The sequence below is a fragment of the Mandrillus leucophaeus genome, unplaced genomic scaffold, assembly GCF_000951045.1.
Source record: "Mandrillus leucophaeus isolate KB7577 unplaced genomic scaffold, Mleu.le_1.0 Scaffold184, whole genome shotgun sequence".
In the NCBI taxonomy this organism is placed as follows: domain Eukaryota; kingdom Metazoa; phylum Chordata; class Mammalia; order Primates; family Cercopithecidae; genus Mandrillus; species Mandrillus leucophaeus.
In genome coordinates, this window is record NW_012101854.1 from 860,282 (window position 1) to 879,794 (window position 19,513).

A 19,513-nucleotide genomic window follows, 5' to 3' on the forward strand; every position below is an offset into this window, starting at 1 on the left:
AAAAGAATCGAAACAAAAGAGAGAAAGAGAACTAAGAAAAGGAAGACTTTGAATTTGTTCCAGTTTCTTTTCTGATTCTCATTATTCTTATAAGATATTTTCTTTAAATCTCTGAAATGAAAGTTATTTTCCTGTTTCTTCCCATTTTTTTTTTTGATATTGGAGAAAATATTATTGCAGGATTACATTTTACTTATTTCAGCAAAATTTTCCACTTCTGTGCCCCACATTTTATGCTAGCATTAATTTCTGCTGTTGTGAAAATACTGAAAAATTTTATCACTGACCCAAAACCTGGCAGGTTAAAATTTAAGTAGTAATGATGTGGTATTAATGAAGCTTGTGAATATTTATTGTTGAAAGATCCAAGGTGGCTTGGCCACATGGAACATATTGTTCCTGTGCTATTCTGTAGCATATGGAGGGTTCACATTTGCATTTTAACCTAATCAAGTATCAAATATTAATACAATCAGGAGGGCTCTAAATATTTTGAGAGTACTGTGACTTTTGAAATTATAAATATGAATAATAGACTTGGCTAAGTTACAAAACTTAAGTGTAATCAGAGCTTTTAACTTTTTTTTTGTTTCTATAATCACCCTTTCATTGTGCTTGTCCTGAATGTAATTAATATGTTTTTAATCACAAATGTGCATAAAATAGAGAAGAAAAATAGTCCCAGCCAACTAGGTTTTATCAAAATCATTGTCCCCTTATACTGAAAAGTGGTATAACTGAATTTGATTAAAAATATTTTTAATTTATATTTTTGCATTAAGTATCTAGCAGTTTATAAACAAAACCATGGCCTGCTATTCTTGATTTGTGTTGTATTAATACGGTTTGTATAGATGTAATCTTATTGTTTATCATTTAAAATATTACATGCAATTATATCAGAGAACTGTCATGTAGGAATATTTCCTTCTGACATTGGAAATGCTATAAATATATGAATTACCTTGCATTCAATCATACCATTATGTTTTTTGACATGATGTTTATTAAAACAGTTGATGAAAAGTGTGTCCTATTAAGGAATCCCGAAGTTCTATTGTTGTGAGCTATTTCTGGAAGATTAAAATTGATCACTACTTGACAGGGTTTACAGTTTGTTTTTACTCACAGGGAAGACATCAAGGAAACAATGACACATGATACAAAGATTAGGACCATGTTGCATATAGTAAATAAATAAAGGGAAAAAGTCAGAATATTTTAGTGTTGGATATAGACTATCTACTGAATTTTTCTTCTGTCTCATAGTTTTACTTTGTGTAAACAGGGTGCACAATTCAAAGAAAAACACCTCAGTTTCTATGTGATGTAGCTGGAATGGGATGTAAATCACATCTTTGTTTATGTTTAACATAAAAAACAAAAAATTGAGAAATTATTGTCACCACCAAAAGTTTCTTCTGAATGTAATAGCAAAACTTTACTATATATACAAAGTTGTGTAACTATGAATTAAAAACTTCCTTCAATTTAGGTGATAATTTTCTGCATGGTAAACAGGGTCAAATAATGTAATTAAATATAAGGCATTTGATGTTCTTCACATTGGCCAGTGTAGTAAGAAACTGATTGGAATCTAAGATAAAAAAAAATTGTGAAATAATGCTAACAGAAAAAATAAAGCAACACACTTTTAGGAGCAGTTTGACATAAGCTTAGTGCATGTGAGCTTGGACTCTGGACTAAATGACTGAGTTCTCTTGCCAACTGAGTAACTCTGGACATTTTTGTTAACCTCATTGGACTTCAGTTTCCCCACCTATTAAATGGCCATTATAATAGTATAAATTTCATAGACCTGTGCTTGATACACAGAAAGCACTCAAAACATTAGCAAGTATGTTTGGTCATGCGGGAAAGAAGGAAGTTTCCATTTTTGTTAGTAGTTTGTACATGGTTACACTAGAGTTTGATTTTCAAATTTTTCTTCCGAATATTTAAAACTTATAAATAAAGCATAGCTTTGTTTTACTATTAATTTATCTGCCTAATCTCATTTATTTTAGTGGTAAAATATGGCTCAATTCTAAAAATAGGTAAATTAAAATAATATAACTGAATAACTTACTATTTTCTAAATGGAAGGAGGCAACAGACTCAAGGTGGATTTCAACTCATATCTGAAATATTTATAAAACGCATACAATGTACACATGAAATCAAATCACAAAAATACTAGATTTTTAATACAATCTTCTTTTCCCTATAAACTACATTGAACTTCTCTGCTATTATGAAAATATTTCAATAATGAAAGGTGACTGCTTAATTGGTATATCAAATGTTACTTTTGAAATTTTGACTGAAATGGCAAGTAATTACATTCCAAGATGCATCATTAGGTTCAAGAAATGTGAGGACAGTAGCCACCCTATTATTTCAAGATTACCATAGATATGGAATGTGGCAATATGTAGGAAACCTGTTAAAGATTTGGAAGAAAGGCTCCAAATAAATTTGGTACTAAATGAATTTTAGTTTTAGTTAATTTCAACAGTCTTTCCAGTTAATTTTTATTTTTCTTAAGGATTTCTTACAATAGTTTCCAAATTAAAAATTCTCCAAAACTGTTTTCACGACTTTCACACCTTATCCTTCTGTATAAGTATTATGATCAGGCTCTATGAGGTTAATTTGAAAGAGTTTGCAGAATATTAAGAAACAATGTAGAACTTTATTCAAATTAAATAATATTTATTTAATTTATAAATCTACTGTAAAAAGATGTACAATAAGATTCTGTTTAATAAATATAAGTGCCCTCAAAAGGTGCAAATTCTGCTTAAAAAACCCCATTAGAAATCAAGTAATTGTGTATTTTCAAAATTAAGTATATTTCATATTCAATCTACCAAGAGTAAGAAAGCAAGAAAAGTTTTTTTCTGTATGTCATGCATTGTGTATTTTTTTTTTTAGACGAAGTCTCACTCCAGGCTGGAGTGCAATGGTGCAGTCTTGGCTCACTGCAACCTCTGCCACCCGGGTTCAAGCGATTCTCTTGCCTCAGCCTCCCCACGCCCAGCTAAGTTTTGTATTTTTAGTAGAGATGGGGTTTCACCATATTGGCCAGGCTGGTCTCAAACTCCTGACCTCAGGTGATCGCCCGCCTCGGCCTCCCAAAGTGCTGGGATTACAGGCGCGAGCCACCATGTCTGGCCTCATGCATTGCATATTTTTCATTTGCACACTAGACAAGACATCTATTTGAAATAATCATTTATAGGTGCAACTCAGTTGGATTTACAAATTTATTCAAAATTGTAGATTTTAAAAAAAATATGTCAGATTCAAAATGTATTTTTATTATTGCATTACTTTTCTCTATCCAAATGCAGTGGATTATCTCCATCCAAATAGGTTTGATTCAGAAAATGCTTTTAATGTACATGTGCTTAATACTATGAAAAATTCATTTTAAGGATGGTTTGAAAAGAATAATAGTGCTTAGCTCTTTTAACAGATTATTAATAGAGTTTGTAATGAACCTGTGTGGCTATAGATGCATCATTAGGGACTGGCAATGCATGGTTTAATAAAAATAGAATGCTAATGGGCACCTTATTTACTCATGAAAAGTTAAATCATATAACTGAAAGGCACACTTTTCTTATCTGGAAAATATGGATAATCCTCTACTGACTATTTTACAGAGTTATTATAAACACGAAGTAAATCGAATATTTGTAAAGTTGTTTGAAATCATACTGCTAGATAAGGGAAGATATTAAAATGTAGTTGACTATAATCAGTCTCAATCAGTCTGCATAGTGGCATAAAATACAAAACACCTAATTTTATGTCAGTCTCTCAATTCTTGTGACCATTATCATTGGCAGCATGAATTTAACTTGCTGAATTTAGGATTGACCTAATATGGTTACCACTTTCAAAAATCCATTACTTGGCCTCTCTGCTACTTATGGAACATTCAGCCTCAATCCACTTCGGCTCATGTTAAAGTTTGTCCTCAATTGCTTTCAGATGCGAGGCAGCTGAAACTTATCTAGAAGAAAACCTAAAGGGAGTTCAGTACTGCTGCATTCTTGGCAATTACAGGCATATCTAATTTCAAATTTTAGGCATGTATAAGAAAAAAAGGGTGTCAGAGGGAGATTCACAGTACAGTACTCAATTTATCAAAGAGAGGAGACTATGATCACAGCATTTTGATACTTCATTTACTAAACAAGCTGTTTCTTATTGATATAGTTGGGAAGTCACTTCAGGTCTGTTCTCTGAATTTTAAAATATAAATATAAGTTCAAAATGTGCACCATGCTGTACAAAAAAGTCAGAATCACGATGGACTTAGCCCAGAACATCTGTTTTCCCCGTCAGCATCCCTGCACGCATGCCCTTTGGTCTTATTGTTTTTCGATGGTAACACATCATGGATGATAATGCTATTTCTAAAATGAACAAAACCACTTTCTTTGGAAATCGGGCTGGACTCATTCTCTTTACATAATTCATTTAAATCAATTAAATTAAATGTATTTATCAAGATTGTACCATGAGTTTTGGAGTGCATTACTTGAACGTACTCATGGTACTTTTCTAATTGCATTATAAAAATGATGCTATGATTACCTCTCACCAATTCAGAACTCTGAAAGATTACTCAAGGCCAACTTTAGACATCTGTCAAGAAATTATATGTTTGTATTTTATAATTTGCATGGTTGTGAAAAATGTCTTAAAAAGTGCAAATTGAACATCTCTGGTCATGTTAACTGAATACTGTCTGTAGTTATAACTTTAATATTTTAAAACACATTAATAAGAGGAAAAGTGTAAGCTATCAAGATTCATTAATTTCCAAAAAAGTAATACTCCTGTGGTGTTCATTTAGGCAAAGCAAGCTGAGAGGTGGACCAATTTATACGTTTTCGTATGTATGTTTTGACTATGTGTAGGCATAGCCTGCATTTTTACTATGTTTTGATCAGAGTTTAACATGCCTTTCCCTTAAATAACAATAATACATGTCATATGTTGAATAATATTGGACCTAGTCTAACAAAAACTAAATTGTACCTTGAGGGGAAACAAAAAAGCTTCTGGAGCACCTTAGGTAAATTAGCTACCAGGTCTTTAGGATTAATTTATTCATTAAATTTACATGCAAAATATACTGAAAATGGATTCATTTACTTGGATAATTGAGGCCTCAAGCTCAAGTTTTTCATTAACTATTCAGATAATTTAGGCAAAATATTTTTTCTTTTTTATACTTGAATTATCTTGATAATTGCTTCTTCACTTGATTTTATGTGGGGAAAAAAAATAGACAGGAAAAATCCTTCACAGCCTGCCAAGCATTTTTCTTATTACTATTTTTACTAAAAATGTCTTTTTTGGTATCCTGTGAAATTTAATGAATAATCAGTCACCTGTTTTCTTCCATGTATGCATTGATGATGGATGCTGTAGGAAGATATCTGGCTATCTACCTTTGTATCTATCTGTCTGTTTCCTGTGTGTGTGTATGTGTGCATACATATGTTGTACTGGAGCCCTATTAACTTCAATAAGGGTGGCACCAGGTTCAAGAGGCCAAAGGAGAGACCCAAAGCCAGGAAACAAGACAAAGGGTTTATTGAGAGGGTTTACTTACAGAGCAGTCCAGTGGCGGGCTGGATAGGAGAACCCCAACCACTTACAAAAAGCATGCAGTTTATATAGCATTTTCACTTAGCACCCTCCTGCTAACAGCCTCCACCTGATAACTTTCATGTAACCCAAAACAAAGGGCCTGATTCCATATATGGCCTGCATTCCATGGGGTGGGCCAGGCGTTCAGATGTTCCTCATAGGTAAGGAATAAATCTCTGGGTTGTATACACCCAGTACAAATGATACACACATATGTATCATATTACATCTATCTGTATGTATTCATGTATTCGTGTCGTGTGTGTGTATATATATATATGAATTTTTGCCAGTTGGAAGAATTTTATTTCTATTGGATTTGACAGTCCCACTGATGTACTTATTCAACATAATACTAGCTAGTCATATAATCATCGCTAAATGTATTACACTGTTCACTTTGAGTAATCATTTTGTTGTTAGAGGAAGTGGTGATGTAATTTATGCAAATAGATTGATGAAGGAGCTGCTGACATGACAGTTTATATGTATGGCTCTTGTTTGAGGGGATTAAATATAATGGTAATAGTAAGATTCTTAACAACTCTCTTCAGAGAGGCCATGGGTGGACTTGATTGTGTTAAAGAGCCAGAAATTATGTGTGTGTGTATTTGGGCACTCCGTTTCTCATTCTACGTGCCATTTTTTTATTTTATTTTATTTATTTATTTTTTATTATTATTATTATACTTTAAGTTCTAGGGTACATGTGCATAACGTGCAGATTTGTTACATATGTATACTTGTGCCATGTTGCTGTGCTGCACCCATCAACTCGTCAGCACCCATCAACTCGTCATTTACATCAGGTATAACTCCCAATGCAACCCCTCCCACCTCCCGCCTCCCCATGATAGGCCCCGGTGTGTGATGTTCCCCTTCCCGAGTCCAAGTGATCTCATTGTTCAGTTCCCACCTATGAGTGAGAACACGTGGTGTTTGGTTTTCTGTTCTTGTGATAGTTTGCTAAGAATGATGGTTTCCAGGTGCATCCATGTCCCTACAAAGGACACAAACTCATCCTTTTTTATGGCTGCATAGTATTCCATGGTGTATATGTGCCACATTTTCTTAATCTAGTCTGTCACTGATGGACATTTGGGTTGATTCCAAGTCTTTGCTATTGTGAATAGTGCCGCAATAAACATACGTGTGTATGTGTCTTTATAGCAGCATGATTTATAATCCTCTGGGTATATACCCAGTAATGGGATGGCTGGGTCATATGGTACATCTAGTTCTAGATCCTTGAGGAATCGCCATACTGTTTTCCATAATGGTTGAACTAGTTTACAATCCCACCAACAGTGTAAAAGTGTTCCTATTTCTCCACATCCTCTCCAGCACCTGTTTTTCCTGACTTTTTAATGATCGCCATTCTAACTGGTGTGAGATGGTATCTCATTGTGGTTTTGATTTGCATTTCTCTGATGGCCAGTGATGATGAGCATTTTTTCATGTGTCTGTTGGCTGTATGCATGTCTTCTTTTGAGAAATGTCTGTTCATATTCTTTGCCCACTTTTTGATGGGGTTGTTTGTTTTTTTCTTGTAAATTTGTTTGAGTTCTTTGTAGGTTCTGGATATTAGCCCTTTGTCAGATGAGTAGATTGCAAAAATTTTCTCCCATTCTGTAGGTTGCCTGTTCACGCTGATGGTAGTTTCTTTTGCTGTGCAGAAGCTCTTTAGTTTAATGAGATCCCATTTGTCAATTTTGGCTTTTGCTGCCGTTGCTTTTGGTGTTTTAGACATGAAGTCTTTGCCCATGTCTATGTCCTGAATGGTACTACCTAGGTTGAAACTACTTCCAATTTTTCAAAATGGCCATAACTCCTCTTAGGCCTTGGTGAGCCTACAGATGATGCCCTGTCTTCCTGGAATGCCTTTGCCTCTTTCCTCTATTCCCTTGGATTGCCTGTATGCACCTCTTTTCCTTTTACAACTCCCAGATCTTTTCAAGTTGCATAATCGTATATTTTTCCTGACAAATTTCAGTTGCTGTCACTTACATTAAAATTTAGCCCCTCAACATTTTTTCTCTATCTCCTCATGTCACCACTCAAGACTCAATCAACATCACAGTTTCTTGTTCGTTTGTCTGTTTTTGTCCTTTTCATTTATAATATTGCTTTCTCTGTCTCTTCCATCCATTCACAGGATGGCAATGTGGACCAGCACTGTCCAACAGAACTTTCTGTGTTGATGTAGTTGTTCTGTCTCTGTGAAATAATCATTAACCACATTTGGCTGTTTCTGCACTTGAATTGTGGCTAGTACAACTCAGGGACTGTATTTGTAATTTTATTTCATTTTAATTAATTAAAATTTAAATTTAAAGAGCCACAGGCTATTGAACAGTGTAACTTTGGAACTTGCCACCACTATTAATTGCACAGGATGCAAAATCACATTGTAAAGCATTCTACTCTTGGCCCTTTATGTACAGATCTCATAATGTAATATTCTTACTTAAGTATATTTTCAGGCTCATCACGTACTCCAGCCCTTTACTCCTCCATTCATTTGCTTCAGAGTCTTACTTCCCTCCTTACCTAGTTTGCATTTCTGCATCTATTCTTATAATTACTCCTGCCCCATATTTCTTGTGTCATACTTAACTGACAAAACTACAAACCCTAACCCAACTATTTGCAAATTTCAAACCAGAAAAGAACTAATTAAATAACCTGGAAGGAGAAACAGAACAATACAAAACACAGATGTGCTGACCTGTCTTACTTTTAATTAAAGATCATGTATTGGTCTATACTGTCAAACTTACTATGCTTTTCTGATTATTCATGTCCCTACTCTTCAAAATGTGCAGTTCGTACCATATGTCTCCTCAAACATCAACATCTCTCTTTCACACTCAATGACGCTTGATTGTTACCTAGTATTTCACTTGAGGAAGTTCGATAAGACTACTTCATCAATTTGCTGCAAATTTTATTTTCTACCTACATTTGTTCATATAACCTTGTGGACTGCCCTTCCTTTTTATCAAAAACTGAGTTCCAAACTTAGATATTTTGAGAGGGAGAGAGATTATTGTTATCTCTCCCTCCTACAAATTGTTCTTTGGCTCCTTCCTGTCATTCAAGCTTATGTTCAAGGGACATCTCCCTAGCATCTCACTCATTAGTAGATGCTAGGGAGATGCCCCTTGAACATAAGCGATGCCCCTTGAACATAAGGGATGTCCAGTGGAGAGACATGCCTTTCTCCACTGAAGTCACTGATATCAATTGTAATCATCCTGTTTGATTGTCTTGATTGTATAAGGACTCAATAAAATTATCTTGTCTACTTGTTTACTTACATACTGTCCCCCCGTGAGGTAAATTAATCTCCTTTTGAACATGAGTATGATATCTGAGTCAGTCTATCCTCAGCAACTAGAGTAGTGCCTGGAATATTATAGAGCTCTAAAATTTTCATTGAATGGGCAAATAAATTAAGAAAGGAAATAATAAAATTGTCCTTTTGTACTCAGCCAAGCTATCATCTCCTCTTGATTCTTCCCCTCTTCTCTAACCATATCCATAGTTCTAGAAAAAAGTGTCCATCCATTGTCTTCTTATAGCAACCTTTAGCACTGACTGATGCTTAAGTATCAATTTCCTTCATTCTCTCCTAGACTGTGAACTTGTGGGAAAATGTCTGAATATTATTGCTTTTATCTGTCATATCTAACACAGTAGTGACTTGTAGTAAGCATCTCATTGGCACACCTGCCATGAACATTCTTAATTTTGGAGTTCCTCAAGGTGCTATGCTATATTTTTTCTTCCTTTAGTGCCCTTTCCCTGTTAATTTATCTATACTGATGATGTCATTGTCATTGTTACAAAAATAAATTATAATTTCCTATCTGTAGTATAGATGTCTTTTTTGACCTAGGTATCTGTTTACCTGGCATGTCCTCACCAAACATAGTCCTCCTCCAGAATTCCCTACAGCAATAAATAATACCATCACACACTGAGAACCTCAGCAATGAGATGTTACTACTGGCCTTTCTCTTTCTTACCATATTTAAACTTTCGCCAAGATTTGGCAGTTCTATCTGTAAGATATATTGCCAAAATTTTCACTTCTCTCCTTCTTCACTGTCATGCCTATTGTCCTGTTACCATTTCTGGCCTGGAATTTTGAAATAACCAAATTAGTCATCCTTATGGTCTACAATGTTCTCTTCCAGTCTAGTCTTCACACTATTGCTAGACTCATCTAAAAATTGGCTTCTGATTATATTACTCTACTGCTTTAAATAGCCCTTCAATGATTTATTATTATTCATTAGGCAAAAACTTGTATTAAATAGACTAACATGACATTAAATAGACTAACATGAGATGAAACCTACTTACCTCTCCAGAATTTAATCACATTAATCTCCTATGTCGTTTCTCTACCTCAGCCCCTGTGCTTTGCCTTGCATCTTTTGCACTTAGTGATGCATCCACTTGGAGGCTATCTTTATGGCTGATCTTTCCGTCTTATTCACCTTTCAGGCCTCAAGATCAAATGTTACTTTATAAAGAACATAAAGTATAATCTTTATAAAGAACATAAATTACACTCCTGTATGCTTTCATAGCTTCCTGTCTGTATAAATTTCTGGATGCATCAGAATAATTGTGGTAGACCGAAACTGAAAGACTACAATGACAAATTTTCTTGTTCAGTAGTTTTTGATTTTTTTCTGTACACTATGTCTTTAGAATTCTATGAAATGTGTAAACCTTCCTTTACTGTACTTTCAAAATTACCTTGTGAGTTCAGCAGACTAGGCATCATCATCTCCCATTACACAGGTGAGGTCACTGAGATTCAGATTGACAAATGCTAAATTCAAAAGTGGTACATGAAACCAGGTGTTCTGATACTAAACTCCATATTTCTAAAATCGGGACAGCCTTGTTGTTATAATCATAATTTATATTTAAGCATGTTTTTTCAGGGAGTCAGATCTCAAAGTAACCTAAAAAAGTAACATGTTTTGGAATTTATAGTACAATATTGTTTACAGAATTTTTTTGTTGTAGTTAAATGGCCTGGTCTTTATTTAAACTGACCCTACATTGTTTTCTTGATAGTTGTTCATGCCTTTTATTAAAGAGAGGAACAAAATACTTCTTTTCAGGAGTCTGCCTTCAAGCTGTTGCAAGAACAAATTATTCTATGCTTACAATTTATAGTATAATAATAAACATTTTTTAAAAGGAAAAGCATACATATTATACTCAATGAGGAATGTTGTTTTCTTAGAGAACTATGAGGAACAAGGATTTTAAAACAATTTTGTTGTATATGACTCATGAATAAATTCTCCCTTCATTGTGGAAGGCACCGTCTTTGCCCCATTATTAGATGAAATAAAACCAAGGACAAAGGAAATCAAGAGGTAATCCTTTTGGCAATCTTGTCATGCAGTTTCTGCAAAACATTCCCTGCAGTGCTGGATTGTTCAAAGCTTCACATGCTGAGTCTTGCTTGCTGCGAGAAAAAACTAGCTGCCTCTTGCTGAGAAAGATTTTCTGAAAAAGAGTAAGAACTGAGTGACTTGCTGTATCTGTATGGTCCAAGGTCTTGGCAGACCACAAGTCCAGGTTTCGGTGATCCATGGTATTTGTTTCACATCTTGTGCCCCAATTGGATGAGAGTATTTAGCTTTGAGAAGGAAACATCTCATATAATGTTGCACTCCTTTTTCCAAGGAGCATCTTTTTCTTCATCAATTCCTTATTTCTCATACTTATATTTTATTTACCTATCTCTATTTTTCCTTAATGCTATTAGCCCTTGATGCTAAAAACATGCAGCATTATAAAATAACAAAAATGTACAACTCGTGTGATATGTTTAATACATACAAAACACAAATACTGAAAATTGTGCAAGAAAATTTCACCTCATGAAATTTCCTAAGTCACTGAGAGTGAATCGGAATCTCACATTTTGGGAAGAAATACTTGGGATTGGAGAGTGACATTTTCCCACTGTTGTTCACTCTAAGAACTGAAGCTATATATTGCCATAGAAGTGCATTAGAAGAGGATGTTGTCCAAAAGAAAACTGAAATTTTGCTGTATAAGTGTGAAACTGAACTATCTAGTATACTATAGTAGGTTGGCTATCTCTTAGTCAGTTGTCACTCATTCATACATTTCAAACAAATCTTTATTATTTGGATATACTAATGTAAGTAATACAAATAAAATAAATATACATTAGAAATCTGCATTTATGCTGGCTTTGATATATAGCTATGATTATAATGGTATATTATTTGGCCAACATTCCACAAAAATATGAAATTGAAAAGGGTAAGAATTATTTTTTAGACTATTCTTTGCAAAAAAAAACAAAAAACAAAAAAACTTTCCTCATGCTTTTATCAAGATTTAGAAAATTTAGAATTCTAAAGGATCTCTTAAAGATTGCTTCTTTTCTTGTTGTTTTAGACAATGAAACAGAGCTCAGAATGGTCAAAGTTTTCCAAAGATAGTGTGGAGGGGATGTTGAATCATTTCAGGCCAGTATCTTCTCTAGAACGGAATATTATATAATATTTTATTTATTTGTTGTCCATATTTAATATATAATAATTCTAAAATATAGGATCAAGTGAAAAACATATTAACATCTAAAACAATAAAGTAAAAATAATAAAAATAATAAAAACTTTCAATAACAGGACTTCACTTTTTGTGGTTGAAATTACTCATTAAATAAAAAGGTGACTGTGGAATATTTCTTGACATATCAGTGAAGGAAACGGTTAAAAAGCAATGATCATCTTGACCTTTTAATTTAAATTTAGGCTCAAAACATTAATATGATCTGTAAAGTAGAACAAATATTGAGTTGAGTATGATAAATATATGGTGATTGTGGCTATATGTAGCAACCTTTTAAGAATAGCAGGTACTGGGCCGGGCGCAGTGGCTCATGCCTGTAATCCCAGCACTTTGGGAGGCCGAGGCAGGTGGATCACCTGAGGTCAGGAGTTCGAGACCAGCCTGACCAACATAGAGAAACCCCATTTCTACTGAAAATACAAAAAATTAGCCAGGCATGGTGGCGCATGCCTGTAATCCCAGCTACTTGGGAGACTGAGGCAGGAGAATTGCTTGAACCCAGGAGGCAGAGGCTGCAGTGAGCCGAGATCGCGCCATTGCACCCAGTCTGGGCAACAAGAGCGAAACTCCATCTCAACAACATCAACAACAACAACAACAAAAGAATAGCAGGTACTTTATAAATGTTTGTAGAATGAACAGATTTTGTGGAATCTCAGATTTATTTCAGCTTCTAGAAACTTTTGATATCATCCAATATTTTCACTGTATTTTCTACAACAAGGTATAGTATAGTGAAAAAAATAGACAAATGCGAAAAATACCGTTTCCATAAGAATGTGACTTCTTTGTGCCATTTCAAATAATTCCTTTTAGTACTTATTTTATTTGTAAGCTAAACTTTTTTTTTTTTTTTAGTTTTGGAAAACTTGTAGATTTATGGAACAGTTGCAAAGATAATATAGATCATTTTCATCTACCTATCATTCAGTTTCCCTTTCCCCGTGACATTAACATCTTGCTTATCTAGGGTACATTTGTCAAAATAAAAAAAAAATCATTGGTAAATGACTATTAGCAGCAGATTTCACCAGTTTCTCCGTGAATATCATTTTTCTGATATAGGATTCCATTTAGGATATTGACATCGGGGTTCCATAGTCTCCTCTGGGTCTGAGACAATAGCTCTGTCTTTGTTTTTAAACAATCTTGACAGCTTTGAAAGGAAGTAGGTGTGATGTAGAGTATCCCTGAATTTTGAATTGCCTGATGTTTTTCTTAGCTTAGACTGAAGTTAAGGGTTTTTGAGACCACCACCGAGAAGTAGCTTTCTCATTCCAACATATCAAAGATTATATGGTATTAACATGACAAATCCCTGGTGATGTTAACCCTGATGGAGTTATTGTCTGTCAGGTGCTTCCACTGTAAGTCACTTTCTCTTTCCATACTTTATTTTTTGGAAGCAAGTTACTCTTCCACCCCACACTCAAGGGGAGGAGAATCTAGATCCATCTTCTCTAGGGAGTTGTGTCTATGTAGATCATTTGGAATTCTGTAAGAAAGATTTGTCCTCATTTTATTTTGTAAATTGTGATGAAACAATGGCATTATTGTACATAATTTAAATTTTATTTCATGATTCTAATTTTTTTTTAGTTTTAAGCCTAACTGCCACATCCACAATGCTTTTTTTGAGAACTTTAAGTGAATGTGGGAATAAAGGAAACAGTCTGTACACTGTTTATAAAATTGGTTTTCATATATGGTCTAATTAAACTCAAATGCTAGAACAACACTTCTATTTCTTCAGTAGGAAATCCTATTAAGAAGAAGTTTTATGTCCCTTGGTGGACCTAGAAAATGATCAGTGATAATCTCAATAAATTGGATAAAGCATATCAGTATACTTTATTAAAGCTACATATCTACTGACTAGGAAATGGAGACATCAGTGCTAAAAATTATATTTTTGAGATATAACCAAACACAACCATTTTTTTCCATGCACACAGATGGAATATAATGAATCAAAATTGCAGCTACATTCCACAATCAGGGAACATATTTTCTAAAAGCCTCAGCTTCAAGGGATTTGAATTTATGCTTTGGAAAGACTAAATAGCCTGCTCATTGTGACCTCAATGGGCAACAAGGGACATCTAGAGACAATAGATCTGGCACACATATTGGTCTGTGGCTATAAGTGTCTTATAAGTGAGTAACAAAACTTTAAAATCAATACAGATTGTTATGGAAAGTCAATGAAGAGACTTTTAAATAAAGGGTAATATGTTCAAACAGATGACTATCCATAAGGATGTGGCTGACTACATTTAACAGAGAATATGTTTTGGAAAGAGAACAGCTCTACTATCCCATAAGTAGAAAGTCTGAGTGATCTCAACTTTATAAAATATATTGTTAATATCACATTGAATATATTATATCATAAGAAAAGTTTCTTATGATGAGATAATGAATTAAGAAGTATTTTGCAAATGGTAAAATTCTCACAAATGTTAGTAATGATTTAGAGTTATTGCACCATAATTCTGAACTTACTGCTTGAAAAGATGTCAGTTTAGTGACAATTTGTACATTACAGCACTGACAGCACTGAACTATGATTTCATCTGTAAGTGAAATAGTCAGTTTTGAGACATTTCAAGTTATTTTTCCTTCCTTTTCAATAAGTTATGTCTAGAAGAGACTATTATTTTTCAACAATTAAATCATCCTTGGCTCATCTTTTACCTACTTCATGTTCAGTTAAGCAGGGACATGCCTATTCGGTTGTGGTTTATATTTGTGTTTTTGACCGGAAGCGACACATTAACAGCAAAGCAGGAAGTCCTTGCGCTGAAAGTTCCTCTAAACCCACCAAAATGTGCATAACCTCAACTTGAAATAGGAAGATAACAGAGACCCAAAAGTGACCTGAAGAGTTTGACTTCAGCTTCTTTTGATTCTACCTATGATTTTCTCAAACTATTTGCTGTTCTCTCTCCTCACGGTCATTCTGCTTCGCACGTCAGAAGCTCTCTCTGCTTCCCAGTGCACACCCACATCTCACTGGGTCTGTTTCTCTGCAAGCGTGGCTTTCTGCAGATCTATTCTCTAAACCTCTGCCAGATTGATCTTTCTGAAATGTAATCTAGACATGCTACCCCCTCTTCTTAAAATCCTCTACTATTTCCCTATATGGTTCATGATAAAGTCCAACTTTATTTGCTTGGTCTGTGAAGTCCTTCACAATATGGACTTTGTTCACCTCTCCACACTCACCTGATCCAGCCTATACACACTTCTCATGAGGAGCTGCTTCCACTTTTCAGTTTTGGGATCTCAGTTCCCTAATCCACTGCCTTACCGTCCTTTTGCATGTTGTTCCTTCAATCTGCAATATTCGTATTCAGTCTTTTGACAAGGCTTTTCTATACTTGAGAGTGGTTTGAGTGCCTTGTAGGTGTTACAATAGCCACTCTGTGCATATCTCATTATAGCACCTCTGTGCTCTTTTCTATCTATCCCCTTATCTTTCTTTTTCACCAGACTAAAAACTTCTTGGTCAGGTGCTGCATTGTTCATCATATATCCGCTATGTAGGATAGTGGCCAATACAGAATGGATATTCATTGAATATTTGCTAAATACATGTTGAAGCTATATTTTCACATATATGCTCAGTTAAATGATGTATTTCTATTATATGGAGGTATGCACTTGAAAAAGAGAACATTTTCAAGTACTTCCAGGTTTTTTTTTTTCTAGATGGAGTCTTGCTCTGTCTCGCAGGCTGGAGAGCAATGGTGCAATGTCACTGCAATATCTGCCTCCTGCGTTCAAGCAATTCTCCTGCCTCAGCCTCCCTAGTAGCTGGGATTAGAGGTGTGCACCATCACGTCTGGCTAATTTTTGTATTTTTAGTATAGACGGGGTTTCATCATGTTGGCCAGGCTGGTCTCAAACTCCTGACTTCAGATGATCGGCCTGCCTTGGCCTTCCAAAGTGCTGGGATTAAGGCATGAGCCACTGCGCCCGGCCAGGTGGTATTTTCTTAATAGTTATTCAGATTTATAAAGTTGAAAACTATACTGTCTATATTTGAAAGAACTATGGATAAGAATTCTTTGAAACCTCCATTAGCATTTTCTTCTCAATTTCATTACAGAGTTTTGCACCTTTTTTCAAAATTATCTTTAACGTCTGTAATCTTACAATTTTTCCTGAGAATCTAATCCAATTTTGATGGAATTTTTATCAATATCTATTGCGCGATGTTACAAATATGCAAAAGTAACTACAAAGAAAATTTTTAAAGAAAACAATTCAAATTGGGATTGCTTACATATATATAATTCAAAGTGAATGAAACTAAAGGTAACATATTCACGTAAATGAAATGTAAGACATTGATTAAGAAGGCAGATTCACTCACGGATTGCTTTATTTGGGATGGAATGAAAGCACAATTCACAACTGGTCTGAGCATTGCTCAAAGGCAGTGAGGCATAAGGGACCCCGCAGAAGGGAAAACAGTAATTGAACAGTCTCCGTGGTATTGTTGGGAAAACTTTATTTTGTGTAAGCCAAGATTACAATAATTGAGAACACTTAGAACACAGGAGCTAAATCAGTAAATGGCACTTTTTACCAAATCTCTACCTTTTAGTAGCTCTTCCACGGTGAAAGAGGCTGTTCCCACCTGGGAATCATTGGCATGGTTCACTTTCCACCAAATTGTCCTGCATAGTACCCTAAAGAAAAAATGATCTCTTGCTGTCAATAGCACACTATTTGAATAACAATAGTTTAATAATCACCAACATCAATTTAGTACTAATCATATGGCAAGTACTTTACAAGTAATATCTGACTAAACTCTTAATACCTTCTAAGAGTAGTGATGTCATGTTTTACATAAATATACAAATACAAAGGTATAATCACCTGTTTGAGGTAACACAGCTAAAAAGTAGTTGAGTGAGTATTCAAATCATGTCCTTTTGGCTTCACAGCCTCAAGTCTTAACTGAGGAAAATAACACATTTTATAATCAGAAGAGAAAATTATCATATGTTACCTTTTTGTAGAAAAAAAATTCTCTTCTCATTCATTTGATTTTGTCAACATATATATATTTTTAAATAAAGTGGCTTTTGCTTCCTCCAAACGGGAACACAGGTTTGAGAAATTTCGTTTTCAAGTTAGGTAATGTTTTTTGTTCTGATGAGGCCTCCAAAGGTGGCTTTGACATTTAAAAGTGATGTGAAGATAAAGTGATCAAAGCTGTCAAATGATACTATAACTGTAAGAATGTAGTAATTTTGTTATCTGCATTCACCATAAGTATTATACATGCTTTTTAGACAGGCATTTTAGGGTGTATATGTTTGTTTTTTAAGGCATTATGATTGACAGAAATTGTTGCAAGATCAAAAGTAAATCAAATTTAGGACTTGTAACCCAAGGGGGCCAGCATGAACAGCTAAAAAACAAAAACAAAAACAAACAAACAAAAACACCTGCATCTTGCAAGTACTATCTGTTGAGAACCGTATAGTTCCCCTGTGGATTCATAATTCCTAATTGCATAATCTTGAGTTCTCTGAAAATAATACACATTATCCAAAGCTGTTGTTAGCCTTTGGTACAATATAAGCACATTTCTCTTACTTTAGCAATTTTCTTTTATTTCTTTGGAATTATATAAGGTCTATTAACTTCAAAGTTATTTTCACAGACTATTTAAGGAAGTAGAAAGTTGCCATGGTATCTAAGTCAGGTTTCTCTGTAGCACAAAGGATAAGTGTGAAAAAATATTTCTAGTCTTGTGAAAACCAAAGCAAATTATTGTAACAACATTTCTGATCTTGTGAAAAACATTTTTGAAATTGAATAAAATTGCTGTGCTTTAAGGGAGACAGAGCTCTCAGTGTATAAAACTATATGTCATTATGTTGCCAGGAGTCTCTATTTTACATTGCAGTTAAACTTCATGGCTGAAACAACAAACAGACTTTCTCAAATATTCTTACAAATATCACATTTCAGTGAGTTAGTTGGTTCATATGTTCCCGGTGTGTAGAGAGTAAAGTATCTGCTGTATCTGACTATTTTAAAGATCGTATTAATACTATATACAGTTTCAGTTCTAAGTCTCAAAAAATTAAGGTTTATTAGCACATTAAGAAAGTCAAAAGGAAAAAATCTGAATTAATATTAATAAAAAAGAAAAATATCTAAATAAATATAAACTTTTTTTTTGTCTTGGTCTGAACATGTTTATAACTTAAAGAATTAATTTCTTCTCATTGATTATACAAATGTTGATTTGTATCTATAAGTCTTTTTAGCAAAGTCCTCGGTTTAATGCATCCTATATGTACTCAATAAAGGAGAGAAACACAGACAAGGTCAGTTTTCTGCCCAGAACTGAGTCTAGATACAAAGAAAAATATTTACCATAAGACTATATATCTATACCTCTTACACAGTCAAGGTTTAACATTAGCATTAACAAAAATTCATCTTGCAAAAGCTGCCTCTGTAGGATTCCTATATATAAAGCTCTAACAATTAAAATACTAAAATCCAAAGTTACAAAACACAAAAGAAAATAAGTCACCATAAACAAGAGTTAAGAAACAGCATAGGCCGGGTGTGGTGGCTCATGCCTGTAATCCCAGCACTTTGGGAGGCTGAGGTGGGCAGATGACGAGGTCAAGACATCGAGATCATCCTGGCAATATGGTGAAATACTAAAAATAGAAAAATTAGCACATGCACCTATAATCCCAGCTGCTCTGGAGACTGAGGCAGGAGAATTGCTTTAACCAGGGAGGTGGAGGTTGCAGTGAGCCGAGATTGCACCATTGCACTCCAGCATGGCCACAGAGCGAGACTCTGTCTCAAAAAGAAAGAGAGAAAGAGAGAAAGGAAGAGCATAGTGAAGATTTGGAACTCAAACTAATATGTTAGAAACGATGTCTAACATATATGTAAAATGGAGACCCAGAATAAAAGTAAATGAAGAATGAAAAAATGAAAAAAAAATGCTTTATAAAATGTATTAACTGAGAATTTTCTAAATCTCTTGATGACTTTAGAGTCTCATTAAAAACTACAACCCCCAAACAAGGTAAACTACAAGTTCACCCTGGGCAATAGCATGATCATGCTATAAAATACCAAAAGAAAGAAGAAAAAGAAAGATTACTTATGAGATTAGAATCTTAAAAAATACTAG